At 48.5% G+C, this 13,889-nt stretch overlaps 1 protein-coding gene across 4 annotated transcripts in view; it reads left to right on the top strand.

Moving 5' to 3' along the window:
• Rph3al (rabphilin 3A like (without C2 domains)) overlaps positions 1-13,889 on the top strand; it is a 143,431-nt gene that overhangs the window by 33,157 nt on the left and 96,385 nt on the right. The window contains exon 1 of one of the 4 annotated variants that reach the window (XM_032913608.1): positions 9,435-9,586. The exons of 2 other annotated variants lie outside the window; for them this stretch is intronic. The gene's annotated coding sequence lies outside the window, so the exon portion shown is untranslated. Of the gene's footprint in view, positions 1-9,434; positions 9,587-13,889 lie in introns of those variants that run through there. One more of the 4 variants, XM_032913605.1, reaches the window with a different exon arrangement.

The following is a 13,889-nucleotide window of genomic DNA, read 5'->3' as shown; positions in this document are numbered from 1 at the left end:
CATTCACTATTGTTGTCTGGTTCATTCCAGATTCATCCCATGCTCCCTGCCACACATACTAGTGTTCAGAGCAGACACAGTAGAGGCGACCCTTCTCCAGGGACTTTGTGGAAATTAGCAAGTAAGCAAAAGAAATACATCTCTGTGGGCATGGTGGGTACTGTGGGATGGGGGGACATTAGAGAAAGACACAAAACACTCTAGAGTGATGAGGGTCCCTTGCCCATCAACATAAAAGTTCTCAGAATGGGGTGACAGTATGGAGATGTGTTGACAGCAGTCAAGACACTTCCCATTGGGGAAGAGTTTTGGTTTTGTTTTTGTTTTCTACAGTGGGTTTGTTGTTGTTATTTTTGTTTTGGTTTTGTTTTTTTACCTGTGGAGCAGAAAAAAACATGTTTTTGATCAGAGAAGTTTAAAGCTTTTTTAAGACAAGATTTCCTGTAGTCCAAGCCGGCCCTGAATTTTTGATCTTCCTGTCTCTGCCTCATGGCTGCATGACTGCTGGGATTACAGTCATATGCCACCATGCCTGACTGAATGATACAGTAGGACCCATACAATGACACCTGCTATATTGTTAAAAGTGGATTCTTAAAAAAAAATACTTCCGGGGTTGGGGATTTAGCTCAGTGGTAGAGCGCTTGCCTAGGAAGCGCAAGGCCCTGGGTTCGATCCCAGCTCCAAAAAAAACCAAAAAAAAAAAAAAAAAAAAATACTTCCAGAAATAGAGTGAGTTAAAGTGAAAGATACATCGAAGATGGTGACCATCTCATTTTTCAGAAGCTCAGACAGAGACCAGGCCGCCTGGCCAGGAGAGGCTCGGGAGTTACATACAGAATGTGTTCTAGTGCTAACATCCCACAGGGATGTTTTGTCAGCAAGGCGCCTGTCTGCTGGAGGGCATAAGGTGTAGACGGCTTGGTTAAGGGAGAAGGTAAGCATGATTAGGTCATCACCAGCGTGGGCCTGCACAGCAAAGCCGCAGCCGTCATCTGTGTGCCAGAGTTACCCATAAGCTTCCTAGGAAACCGTGTGATAGAAGCAGGACAGGAGCCTGTAGGTTCTGATCCAGGAGCCGCATGGTCTGATTCAGAACTAAGTTCTCTGATGTCATGGAAGGACTGTGAGTTTTCGTGGAAAGAGAAGCCCGTGACTCAGAAACAGACTGTGGGTCCCTCCTGGAATAAGAACCAATCCCCTAAAAAGGACCACATGTAACACGGAGAGAAGTGGCTTGCTTCTTCTCTCTAGGTGGCTGTAGGATAAAGACTAAAGAATAAAAAACTAAAGACTTGGGGAAATGTTGCTCAAATGGACTTCGAGAGGCGGGTTCACTGCAGGTGGCCCTCCCAAATGAGATGGGTTGTAGTGATTGGCAGGTGTGGGGGTTGCAGTGATCGGCAGGTGTGAGGGTTGCACTGATTGACATATATGAGGGTTGTAGTGATTGACATGTATGACTGTTGCACTGATTGGCAGGTGTGGGGGTTGCAGTGATTGGCAGGTGTGAGGGTTGCACTGATTGACATATATGAGGGTTGTAGTGATTGACATGTATGACTGTTGCACTGATTGGCAGGTGTGGGGGTTGCAGTGATTGGCATGTGTGGGGGTTGAGGATGGAGGGAGGTCACAACTGCTGGACGTGGATAACCCAGCTGTCCTTAATTTTGGGGGGCACAGATGAAACACATGTGGCACTGTTCCATTGAAGTGACATGCCGTTCACGGTCAGATGAAGTCCTTGTTTATGTGTGCTGCTTAGAATGGAGCTCCTGGCCTTGAACAGGCTAAGCAGATATTTTACCCTTGCCACGTTTGGGGGTGCAAACTTTCTTTTGTTTGTAGAGCTGGGGATTGAACCCAGGGTGCTGACATGCCAGGCCAGTCCTCTTTACCCCTTTAACTTTCACTTAGAGGGTATCTTGAGGCTGCTCAGGCTGGCCTTGAACTCGGTGCATAACTCAGGCTGCCTCTGCCCACGGACTCCTTTCCCTTTTCCTTTTTTCCTTAATAGACAGGATCTCTTTACATATAGCCCTGGCTGTCCTGGTACTCACTATGTAGGCCAGGCTGGCTTAGAACTCACAGTGCCAGAATCACAAGTGAGTACCACCATGTCTGACAACAACTCTTTCAAACAAGCTGGTCTTATCTGCGTTTATTCTATGCTGACTCTCTTGCCACGTCCTAGTTTCTCTTTCTTCAGGGGCTTCTGGGACAGCTTCTGCTGTGTGTCGGCTCCTCTGCTCTTCGGGAACACTGTGTGCCTTTTCAGCGAGGTGGGCTCTATGTGATGGGTGCTCACAGATGCTAAGCCCGCCTCCAGCTGTGCATCTTGGGGCTTTGTTCCCCTGGACATGCTGAGCCACAGAATCTGCATCCAAACCCCAAGGTTAAGCTGCTGCGTTTGCAAGCATGGGAGCAGACATTCAGTACTATCTGGGGAATGACTGGCCCTGTGTCCAGCTGGGGCACACACCCCATGTTTCCTCTAGAATGGCCCGTGCTGCTTTCCGTGGAGTGACAGTTTTTGCTCTTGTGGCTTTTCGGCTGAATGGCCTGGAATTTTCACAGGCGTTCATAAAGCGAATAGGAAAAGCCAAACCTCCTGATTTTGTAGGGGTTTCAGGGAAAAAAATAGGGGAACAACTTCACAGGTGTCTTTTAGCTCTTTGTCAAGTTGACACAAATTAGAATCATCTGGAAAGAGGAACCTCAGTTCAGAGAGAACATCCCATCTGGTTACCCATAGTCAAGTCTGGGGACATTTCTTGATTAATAATGGATGGGGGCAGCCCAGGCCACTACGGGGGCCACCCCTGGGCTGGTGGTTCTGGGTGCTACAAGAAAGCAGGCTGAGCAAGCCAGGAGGAGCAAGCCAGTCAGCAATACACCCCCATGGCGTCTGAGTCCGTTCCCCCTCAGCTTCCCTCACTGCACTATAGCTGGGATTTGTAAGCCCATAAATCCTTTCATCCCCATGTTGTTCTTGGTCATGGTTCTTATCACAGCAGTACACAGCAGTCGAAGGCAGTGGGTGTCCTCGGGCTGCACATGGGAAGAGCCTGGCATAAGTGTGGTGTGTTGTATTACTTAAGGTAATGAGGGGGGTAGAGTTATAGACAGCCAGAGTAATAAGTATATTATTAGTATATGCTTATTATATACTAGATATATAGTATATATGCATATTATATAGTATATACTAGTAACATATAAGTGTATAATTATAGTGAAATGTATGTATGTGCAGGCATGTGTGTGTCCACATATATGCAATATATATGTATATATACATATATACAATACATACATACATACACACACACACACACATATATATATATACATATATACATACATAGAGAGACAGAGACAGAGAGACAGAGCAGAGCAGAATTTGGTTATCTGTTCTCTCTCTCACCTTCTTTTCCCCTCTCCCTTTCTTTTCCCCTCTCCCCTTCTTTTCCCCTCTCCCCTCCTCCCTCTCTTCCTCTTATTCCCTCTCTCCTCTCTTTTTATTTTTTCCCCTTCCTCTTTTTCTCCCCCAGGGGAGCTTTAAACTTACTATTTAGCTGAGGATGACTCTGAACTTATAGTCTTCATGCCTCCACCCCCGACCCCCCAAGTTCTGGGATTACAGGAATGTGCTAACCGGCCAGGTTATGCAGTGCTAGAGATCTGGTGGGACATCCTCAGCCCCTGCTTTCTGTGTGTGTGTGTGTGTGTGTGTGTGTGTGTGTGTGTGTGTGTGTGTGTGTTCCCAGGTTGAACCCAGGGCCCTACACAAACCAAACAAAGCTCTATCACTGGGGCACATAATTGCATTTTGAAAAATTATTTTAAAAAATCTCTTATAATGAAAAAAGAAGTCGATCACTACGGAAAGCTAGTTGGTTACTTGCATTTGGGGAGAAGGATTTTGCAGTAGGGGTTCACGCGCTCCTGCTTTGCGCACAGTTGAACGATGGTTATTTATTGTCCAGTTAGGGAAATGAGCTGGAATCCGTACAGGGTGCAGTGTTCCGCGCTTCCTTGGCACCTCCGGAGCGGTCTGGAGGGATGAAGGGGCCTGAGTTCTGGTCCCTGCACAGCAGACGCAGTGGCAGGCATGCCTCAGCCAGTGTGGCCGGCTCCTCCTCCCTGACGTCTCACTGCAGGGCCAGACCACGGTTCATTTACCTATTTGAAGACCATCTTGGTTGTTTTCAAATTCTGAGCAAAGCTTTTAAATGGATGAGTGAGGTGTGGGCGTAACTTTCTGTTTATTTGTATAAACGCCAGAAAGCTGTAACCTCCTAGCCTTGTCCTGTCCACCACACCACTTTAACAATTTCAATTACCCCCGTGAATATGTATATACCCTTTATTACATATATTAGTATATTTTATTTTTCAAAACTTTAAGATTATTTTTATTTGTGTGTGTATGTGTGTGTGTGTGTGTGTGTGTGTGTGTTTGTGTGACACTTGTGCAGTTGCCTATGAAGTCTAGAAGGGTGTGTCTCACCTCCTGGAGAGGGAGGTACAGGCAGTTGTGAGCTGCCTGGTGTGAGGACTGGGAACTGAATTTATGTCCCCCCTGTGACCCTGGAAGAGTAGCAAAGCAATCTTCCACTGAGCTATCTCTTCAGCCTGCATTTTTTTTTTAAAGTCTCAGTAGCGTGCATGTGGAAGCCGGAAGTTGACATTAGTGTCTTCCTCAAACACTTTTCATTTGGTTTACTGAGGCAGTTTCTCAATGAACTGAGAGCTCACCAGTTCCAGTCGCCCTGGGGCAGCTCGTCTCTGCCAGCTGAAAACTAGGCTAACAGGTGGCTCTCCATGCCCAGTTAGCTTTTCACGTAGGCTCTCAGAATATTGACCTCCGTCTTCACACTCTAATAGCAAACATTTTATGTACTGAGCCATCTCCTCAGCCCAGAATTGTCTATGTCTTGGTGGTAGCTATGGCTAATCTTCCCTCCCCTCCCCCGACACGGTTTCACTATGCAGTCCAGGCTGGCCTTGAACTTTCAAACCTCAGCCTCCCAGGGGCTGGGATTACAGACGCGGCTCTACCTCACCTGGCTTGTGGTTAATCTCTGACTGAGTCTAATTTTTTTTTTTTTTTTTTTTTTTTTTGGTTCTTTTTTTGAACTGGGGACCAATTTCTTCCTAGGCAAGCGCTACCACTGAGCCAAATCCCAACCCTCTGAGTCTAATTTCTAAAGTAAACCTTATCATAGGTTGGTCTATATAAGAATAAAAGCAACTTCCACAGAGTTTGAGTCGTCTGTGGATGCAGGCATCACCGAGGGTTAGGGAGTGTTTGATGCTGTCTGTGGGTTCCGGCGTTCATTTCGGGACTGGAAACATAGTGATTACTGTGTGTTTGATTCTGTAAGAAACACCTTTCCAGATGGGTTGTACCTGTGGGAAGCGGAGGACACCGTGAGTAAGGGTGCATTGCTAACACAGACACAGCCATGTCAAGGACCTGCGAGAGTCGCAGAGCCTCCCCCACTCCTCATATTTCCCATCTGACAACTGCTCAGTAGAGACTTCCGCTGAGCTTGGCTAAGCCTGCCCCGTTGATCCAGATGTGTACATAAACTGCTTCCTGGTTTATCTGCATGCAATAGTCCTGCCTCCTCTGTGCATCTGAATGCAATAAGCCCCTCTCTGGTCAGCTCTATATGCGAACAGGCCAAGCCCCCGGGGTCGTTGCTCGATCTCCTCACTAGCACTTGCTGTTAGTTTTTGGATTTTGGCTGCTCAGATAGATAGGTAGTATTATCCTCTTGGTTGTGATTTGTAATTCTCTAACAAGATACTATGACATTGCACATCTTTCCATGTATGTGCTCGTTGGTCATTGCATGGCTTTTTATAATTAAAAAATTAACAGCTAGACATAATAACCCATGCCTTTAATCCCAGCACTCGGGAGGCAGAGGCAGGTGGATCTGAGTTCAAGGTCAGGCTGGTTCACAAAGCGAGTTCCAGAACAGCCAGGGCTATGCAGAGAAACCCTGCCTTGAAAAACAAAAAAGTAATTTTAAAAACTCATTTTTCTTTATTCTTGTAGAGAAGGGAGAGCAGGTGCACCCTGTGGTGGGTGTATGTGGCACCTTGGTGGGTGTCGGAGGACACCTTGGGAGCTGGCTCTCACCTTTCACTATGCGCTTTGGGGATCCAACTCAGGTTGCCGGGCTTCTCGGCTGGAACCGTAGCCTCCTGAGCCGTGTCACCCGCCCTTAATCCAATAAGACTAATATAATTATATATTAGATTATGAGATGTATATAATTATATATAATATGGCATATAAATATTATATATAATATAAAATATATAGATACATTCTATGTATTTATCGTCATCATTATTATTGTGTGTGTGTATTCACAACGTTAGGGCAGGGGCATGTGTGCCATGGTGCATAAGTGGAGGTCAAAGGACAGCTTTGTGGAGTCAGTTCTGTCTTCCTTTATGTGAGCGATGGGGACTGAGCCCAGTTTTCCCTGACAAGAACCTTCTTCCTCTCTGCGACATCCCAGGGCTCCTAGTCATAAATTTTCTTTGGTGTTCAGATCTTTTCAGCATTTTTACTTTGTTTTACTGGGGGACTGACACCTCACGGAAGCTAGTCCCTGCTCAGCTCTTATGCCCACTTTTAGCTGGGTTGTGTGTTCTTAATTTTTAAAAAAATGTATTCTGCATTTAATATTTTAATCATTGCTTCTAACTTATCCAACAGTATAGACTAAAAGATTGTGTGTGTGTAGTGAGTTGAGAAACGTCCCCTAAAGATATGGTTTTTGTTTCGAGCTTACATTTGTTTGCTGTGTGAAATCCATGTAGGTTTTTGTTTGTGTCTACATTTACTTACTGAGTGCATGCACATGGGTGTGCGCACACAGGCCCAATAGCAGGCAGTGCTGAGTTCGGATGCCCCCATGGTTAAGGGGTTGAACTTGGCGTTCACATCGTGCCATTTACCACCATATGCCTTTGGTAAGCATTTGGCCTCTGAGCTCAGCTTGCCCAGATGTCAAGAGGAGATGCTAAGAACCTGTCTCAGAGGTTGCTTTAAAATATAAAGGGCTTGGTGCAGAGTAAGCACCGCTGAATGGCAGGTCTTCTAGCCAATACCAGGCACATCTTTGGTGTCCCCTGTGACGTTCTGTGTTCTAGTTGTGTCCTAATCTTGGAGCCTCAGCCTCTGTGTGGGGCAAGTAGGTGACTGCAGATGGGCTTCCTCAGAACCCCTGCTCAACCTTGGAGCGCAGTTCCTGAATTGTCATGGGTCCTCCAGGGCCAACTGCTCAGGGCTGAGGATTCATGGACAAGTTTCTGGGAGTAGTCAGAGATTCAAGAGAGACCGAACAGTGACCGGGTGGACAGAGTCTTCTTCAGAGTAGCTCTAGATGACCAGACGGTGACCGGGTGGACAGAGTCTTCTTCAGAGTAGCTCTAGATGACCAGACAGTGACTGGGTGGACAGAGTCTTCTTCAGAGTAGCTCTAGATGACCAGACAGTGACCGGGTGGACAGAGTCTTCTGCAGAGTAGCTCTAGATGCTCCGACTCCTGGCACGTTTGGAGACAGGCCTACTTGATTTGTCCAGTTAGTTTTGTTGTTCTGTCCTGTTTTGTCTTGAGATAGGCTCTCACTGTGTAGCCCAGGATAGCCTAGAATTTGTAGCCTCGTCACCTCAGCCTCCTGAATGCTTGAATTATGCCTGTATCCCCACGCCCAGCTGGGGATTTACTTTTAACTTTGTGTATGTGTGTGGGGGAGGGGAGCACACGTAAGTGCGGGTGCCGGGAGAGGCATCTGGTGCCCTGAAATCGGAGTTATAGACAGTCGTTAGCCACACGGATGCCAGCGAGTGAACTCAGGCCTTCTGTAAGAGTCAGACACTCTCAACTGCTAAGTCACTGTCTTTCCAGCTCCAACAATTGACTTTTTTGATGTGGCCTCGCTGCAAATTCCTTGTCCCTTTAAGGAAGGTCATATTGCCTGTCCTTTTAGCTGACTCCTCTGGGAAATCAGCTAAAATATTAAAATGCCTCTCTCTGGGAAATTCCTAAAAGTGGAAAGAGAAGGCCTAGGAACCAGCTGCTTGGAGTTGGGTGCCCAGGCCTTACTGTGAAGTCCCTTGTGTGGAGGTCAGAGGAACAGCTCAGCTGGCATCGTATCTCCAGTTTGCAAAAGTTTCTCTCCCATTCTGCAAGGTCAGCTTGATAGCGTTGCACAGGTTTTTTTGTTCTGATAAAGTCAATTGTCTTTCTGTCATTGCGCACTCTTGGTGTCACCGAGAGGTGGTGAGTGTGGAGTCGTGGGAGGCAGAAACTGGGACAAGGGGCATGATGTCTGCTGTTCCTGTGTAGAGATGCACATGGTGGGGGAGGCAGGGCCCAGGGCTGGCCATGAACTCCCAGGTGAGGACACTGGGCTTGATCCTGAACTATCTGAGCAGAGGAGGGCCCTTTGGAGGCTGGCTGCATAGGATAACAGGTTGACCAAAGCCTGGAGAAGCTGTAGTCTTCTCAGACTTATTTCTGGGCCCACGAGGGACAACTCCAGCATTGCAGCAAGCTAACAAAGGTCCCTGCTGCCTGACTGGCAGGGCCGGCTCTTCTCAGCCACTGGCAAGTTGAGACCGCCTACCTCCTCAGTAACATCCTCCAGTCTGCTCTGGCCTTTGGCCACTTCCTGCCCCACTCAGGTTCTGAGAGCCCCTGGCAGAGTGTTTGGAAGGTGCTTGTCCGCTCCCTCCCCTCCCAGCTCTGAGGTTTACTGCCCTTGTGAGAAACCACCTGCCTGCAGCCAGGTCTTCCTGGAGGAGAGGTTCAGGGGAAGCCCCAGGGCTTGGCCTAGCTCAAATCAAATTAGACCACTGTGGCAGCTGTGGGGCACCTAGCAGGAGGCGGCCGCTCTCTGGGGTTGTAAGAGAACAGTGATCTGTCATCCCCATGGGCTGTGTGACTACCAACTCTCAGCCTGTGGCAAATGCCTGGAGGGCAGGTAGCACCAGTACGGCTGCTTTGCTTCCCTCTTTGGTAGCTCAGGGTCACACGTGTGGTTTTCACTTTGTGGGAGCTTCTTAAAAACCACCTGGCTAGGTGCCAGGTTTTGTCTGGACCCTCCCTCAGACCCATTCAAGTCCGATTCTGGGGTAGTCCCCACTGTTGCATTGAGCCAAAGCAGCGGACACTGAGGATGCCCACGGTGGGCACCTTGATTTATTTGGGGTCCTACTTAGCCCGAGGAGAAACAGACAGCTGGTTCCTCAGCAACCTGGCACTTAACCTTGGAGTTGGAACAGAGAAACGTCTGTTTGTGTTTCCAGGAACGAGAGGGGACAGCTGGCCCACAGATAGCAGGCTAGGTCAGCTGAGGGTTGCCTTGGCGGCTGGCTTTAAGCAAACAGCCAGAGCCAGGAGCTTGGGCGGAAGAAGGATGGAGAAGTGCCTGGTGGGACTGAGAACAACTTGAGAGCTCGTTTCCAGCCCGGGCTGCTGGGAGGGTGAGGCAGGCTACTCGGGGGCCTGGGGAACCACCCATCAAGCTGCTGGCCTCTACCTGGCAGGTAAGGAGAGGGGGCTTTCTTTCAGGGTGAGTTCTGCTTGGTCCCTTCAAAAGGTAGTAACTAAAATCCGATTTCCTTCGCAGAAATTCTGTTGTCCTGGGGCTTTTCAGGCTCCATAAGTCACAAAAAATAGAAGCAGGCTGTATTTCTGCATGAAGAGTCCCAGGTGTGGTGGCTCGTGTCTGCAGTCCCAGCACTCAGGAAGCACAGGCTGGAAGACAGTAGAGAGCTTCAGACTCGTAGATTACATGGTGAAACTCAAGACAGACATTGAGACAGAGAGGAGACACATACACACAGAGGAGAGACACACACAGAGATGGACACACAGAGGAGATACACACACAGAGGAGATACACACACAGAGGAGATACACACACAGAGGAGATACACACACAGAGGATGGACACACACAGAGGATGGACACACACAGAGGAGATACACACACAGAGATGGACACACAGAGGAGATACACACACAGAGGAGATACACACAGAGAGAGCAAGGTGTGGGGGGAGACAGAAAGACACAGATGCACAAAGAGACACAGACATAGACACACAGAGACACACACATACACAGAAACAGACACATATACACAGACAGAAACACACATAGAGACATGTACAAAATACACATACACACAACCAGAGACACATACATAACCAAAGGCACACAGAGAGAAAGATAGACACAGATAAACACACAATATTAGGTCACTTCAGTGCATGTCTCAAGTCAGGTTTTGGTAACCCCTGGGAGGACCTAGCATTTTCTGGGCAGAGGCTTGCTTTCCCTGACAACATGATGTTATTCCCACCACTGTTGAGCCAAGTTTTAATCCCTTTCCATATTTATGTATGCTACTTCTTGACAGTCTGGTTAATTGATGTTCTTATTTTGTTTACTGGGGGCTTTTCAAGGTACACTTGTTCACTCGGGGTGTGTGGGTGTGCATGGGCATGCCACAGAACATGGCTGGGTTAGAGGACAGCTTACCGAAATATCTTCTCTCTCTACATCATGTGAATCCCAGGGATTGAACGTAGGCCATTAGGCTTGGCCACAAGTAACCTAACTCACTGGTCCATCATGTAGGCTGTGTGTGTGTGTGTGTGTGTGTGTGTGTGTGTGTGTGTAAACAGGTTTCTTTGTTCTTTTATCATGAGAAAAAATATGAAATACCAGGATTTAAGACTCTGCCACTGCACCCAACTAAATGGCTTAAACGCACAGGCAGGGTAATGGAGGGAAAGTAGTTGTGTTAGCTTACAGATCAGGATGGGTATGGAGCCTTGTGCTATGGTGACCCTCAAGCTGTTTTGCTGATGTATGAAGGAAACAGCTTTGCAGTGAGGTCAAACCACTGCTGTAGTGTGTGTGTGTGTGTGTGTGTGTGTGTGTGTGTGTGTGTGTGTGTGTGTGTGTTACATGTGTGTGTCTACAGCAGCCAGAATTCATTGTCCAGTGTCTTCTTTGTTTCTCCTTATTCTTTAAGGCAGGGTGTTGGCTAGCCAGTGGGCTCTGGGGATCTGCCCTACTGACCCGCTCTCCCAGCACAGTGGCCATAGATCTGTGCTCTGCTCGAGGCCACACCCTGCTTCTTAAGTGGGTGCTGGAGATGTGAAGCTGGGGCCTTCTGTTTTTGCAGCATTCCCTGTACAGCCTTCCCCCAACCCCAACAGCTGCAACTTAAAGCAGTGGGGAGCAAGTGCATTTTGAGATACTCTGCAGCTCTAAACTATGTTGGGAAAATACCTAATCTTACGGTTAAGACACAGCAAATGTGGCCGTGATGTGCCGTCTACATTCATAATGAAGCTTAATAGAACATTCGGTTGTACGTTAATGAAACATTTTTTTTTCTAATTCAAATTCACAGGACCTTCTTTAATGCCCGGGGGCGGGGTAGTGACCAAAGGGAGTTGTTTCATGCTCCCTCGCTCCTCCCTCCCTCCCTTTCTCCTCTTGTCTGCATTTGACTTTCTTTCTTTGAGAGACAGTGCTACTGTGTAGCCCAGGTTAGCTTCAAAATTGCCATCTCTCTGCTTTGTTCTCCTGAGGGCTGAGGTTATAGCTGTATATCCTTTTGTATATGTGTCAACTGGGACCTCTTTGTCCCAGAAGTCAGAGCCCTTCTTTGGCCCTTAGTACTCCAGGAAATCAAGGGACACTGTAGAACACTTTTTTTTTTCTTTCTTTTTTTCCGGAGCTGGGGACTGAACCCAGGGCCTTGCGCTTGCTAGGCAAGTGCTCTACTACTGAGCTAAATCCCCAACCCACTGTAGAACACTTTATACATTAGTGCACATGGTCAAAAGGACCCATGGTGCCCTATGTGCCCACCCCCATGACAAGATTGAGTTCTGTTTTCCTCATGTGTTGTGGGTTGTGTCCCTCAAAAGGATACATTGATGTCCTGCCTTTCGATGCCTCTGAAAGGGGCTTTTACTTGCCACAGGGCCATTCCAGTTGTAATTCCTGGACTGAGATCCTCCGAACCGAGATGCCGATTCCAGTATACATGTAATCCCGGCACTCGGGAGGTGTAAGGGAGGAGGAGTGCAGGCTACTCTGGGCTAGTCTGGGATACACAGTAAGTTCTGGGCCAGCCTGAGCTCTATGGGAGCCAGCTACTGCCTCCAAAACTAAAACGAAAGCAATACAGACTGGGAATGTCCCCAGTACAGAAAAAAAAATTTAGGCTGAGGCTGGCATTAGGATAGCCCAGAGCAGGCACTGGGTTCTAGCTTCAGCACTGGGGGTGGGGGGAGCAAGGGAGGAAGGAGAAGTGGGGGGAGAGAGCAGAAATAGGACAGCCATGTGAAGACAGGTGGGAGGCTGGACACACAAGTCCCTTGCAGTGCAGACAGAACTTGGAGGCTTGCAGCTTCACACACACACACACACACACACACACACACACACACACACACACACACACACACCCCTACAGCAATGGTTTGACCTCTCTGCAAAGCTGTTTCTTCCATGCATTAGCAAAGCAGCTTACAGATCACCACAGCACGGCTCCACGCCCATTCTGATCTGTAAGCTAATGCAGCCCTACTCATTCCCTGCTTTTGACTTGCCACAGCAACTCTGTGGTAGCACTCCTAGGACACAGCTATGGTCTGCTGCCAGCGGAAACAAGTGCTACTTTAGGACTGGAAGGTGGCCTGCACTGGCCAGCACTGGCCAGCACTGGCCTGCACAGCTCCCCTCCTGTACCCTCACAGGTGATTCTTGCCCAAGGAGTGTGGTTACTGTGATTGCTATGTTCCTTCCTGCCCTGTGTCAGGCTTTTTAGAAATGACAAAAGTAAGCTGCACCCCTGGGGACACGCAGGCAGAGCTTATGGCTTGAAAGGAGAAGGAAGAAGGAAAATGTCTCACATCTCATTCAGTGGAAGCTTTTCAGTCTGGGCAAGCGTTTGTTTCAAGTTAGACAAAGAAGAAGGCTGGGGTTTGGGGTCACTGGCCTGGGCATCCCAGCTCCTTAGAATCCAAGGATTAAATAAAACAATATATTAAGGTGTCTTGTGAGTGCACCGTGGGAGGCCTGCGGGAGTTCAAGAAAAGCCACCTCTGCCAGGCCCCAGCAACTGAGCTGCTACTGAGAGGCTGGCTGCATAGACGGTACTCAGAGTCTGTGGGGTGCACAGATAGCTTCAGACTCAGAGTCTGGGGGTGCACAGACGGTACTCAGAGTCTGTGGGGTGCATAGACGGTACTCAGAGTCTGTGGGGTGCATAGACGGTACTCAGTCTGTGGGGTGCATAGACGGTACTCAGAGTCTGTGGGGTGCATAGACGGTACTCAGAGTCTGTGGGGTGCATAGACGGTACTCAGAGTCTGTGGGGTGCATAGACGGTGCTCAGAGTCTGTGGGGTGCACAGATGGTACTCAGAGTCTGTGGGGTGCATAGACGGTGCTCAGAGTCTGTGGGGTGCATAGACGGTACTCAGAGTCTGTGGGGTGCATAGACGGTACTCAGAGTCTGTGGGGTGCACAGACGGTACTCAGAGCACAGACGGTACTCAGAGTCTGTGGGGTGCATAGACGGTACTCAGAGTCTGTGGGGTGCATAGACGGTACTCAGAGTCTGTGGGGTGCATAGACGGTACTCAGTCTGTGGGGTGCATAGACGGTACGCAGAGTCTGTGGGGTGCATAGACAGTACTCAGAGTCTGTGGGGTGCACAGACGGTACTCAGAGTCTGTGGGGTGCATAGACAGTACTCAGAATCTGTGGGGTGCACAGACGGTACTCAGAGTCCGTGGGGATCTGAGACAGTACTCAGA

Source organism: Rattus rattus, chromosome 9 (genome assembly GCF_011064425.1).
Source record: "Rattus rattus isolate New Zealand chromosome 9, Rrattus_CSIRO_v1, whole genome shotgun sequence".
NCBI lineage: Eukaryota > Metazoa > Chordata > Mammalia > Rodentia > Muridae > Rattus > Rattus rattus.
Note: the sequence above shows the minus strand (reverse complement) of the source record. Positions and strands in the feature narration are given on the sequence as shown.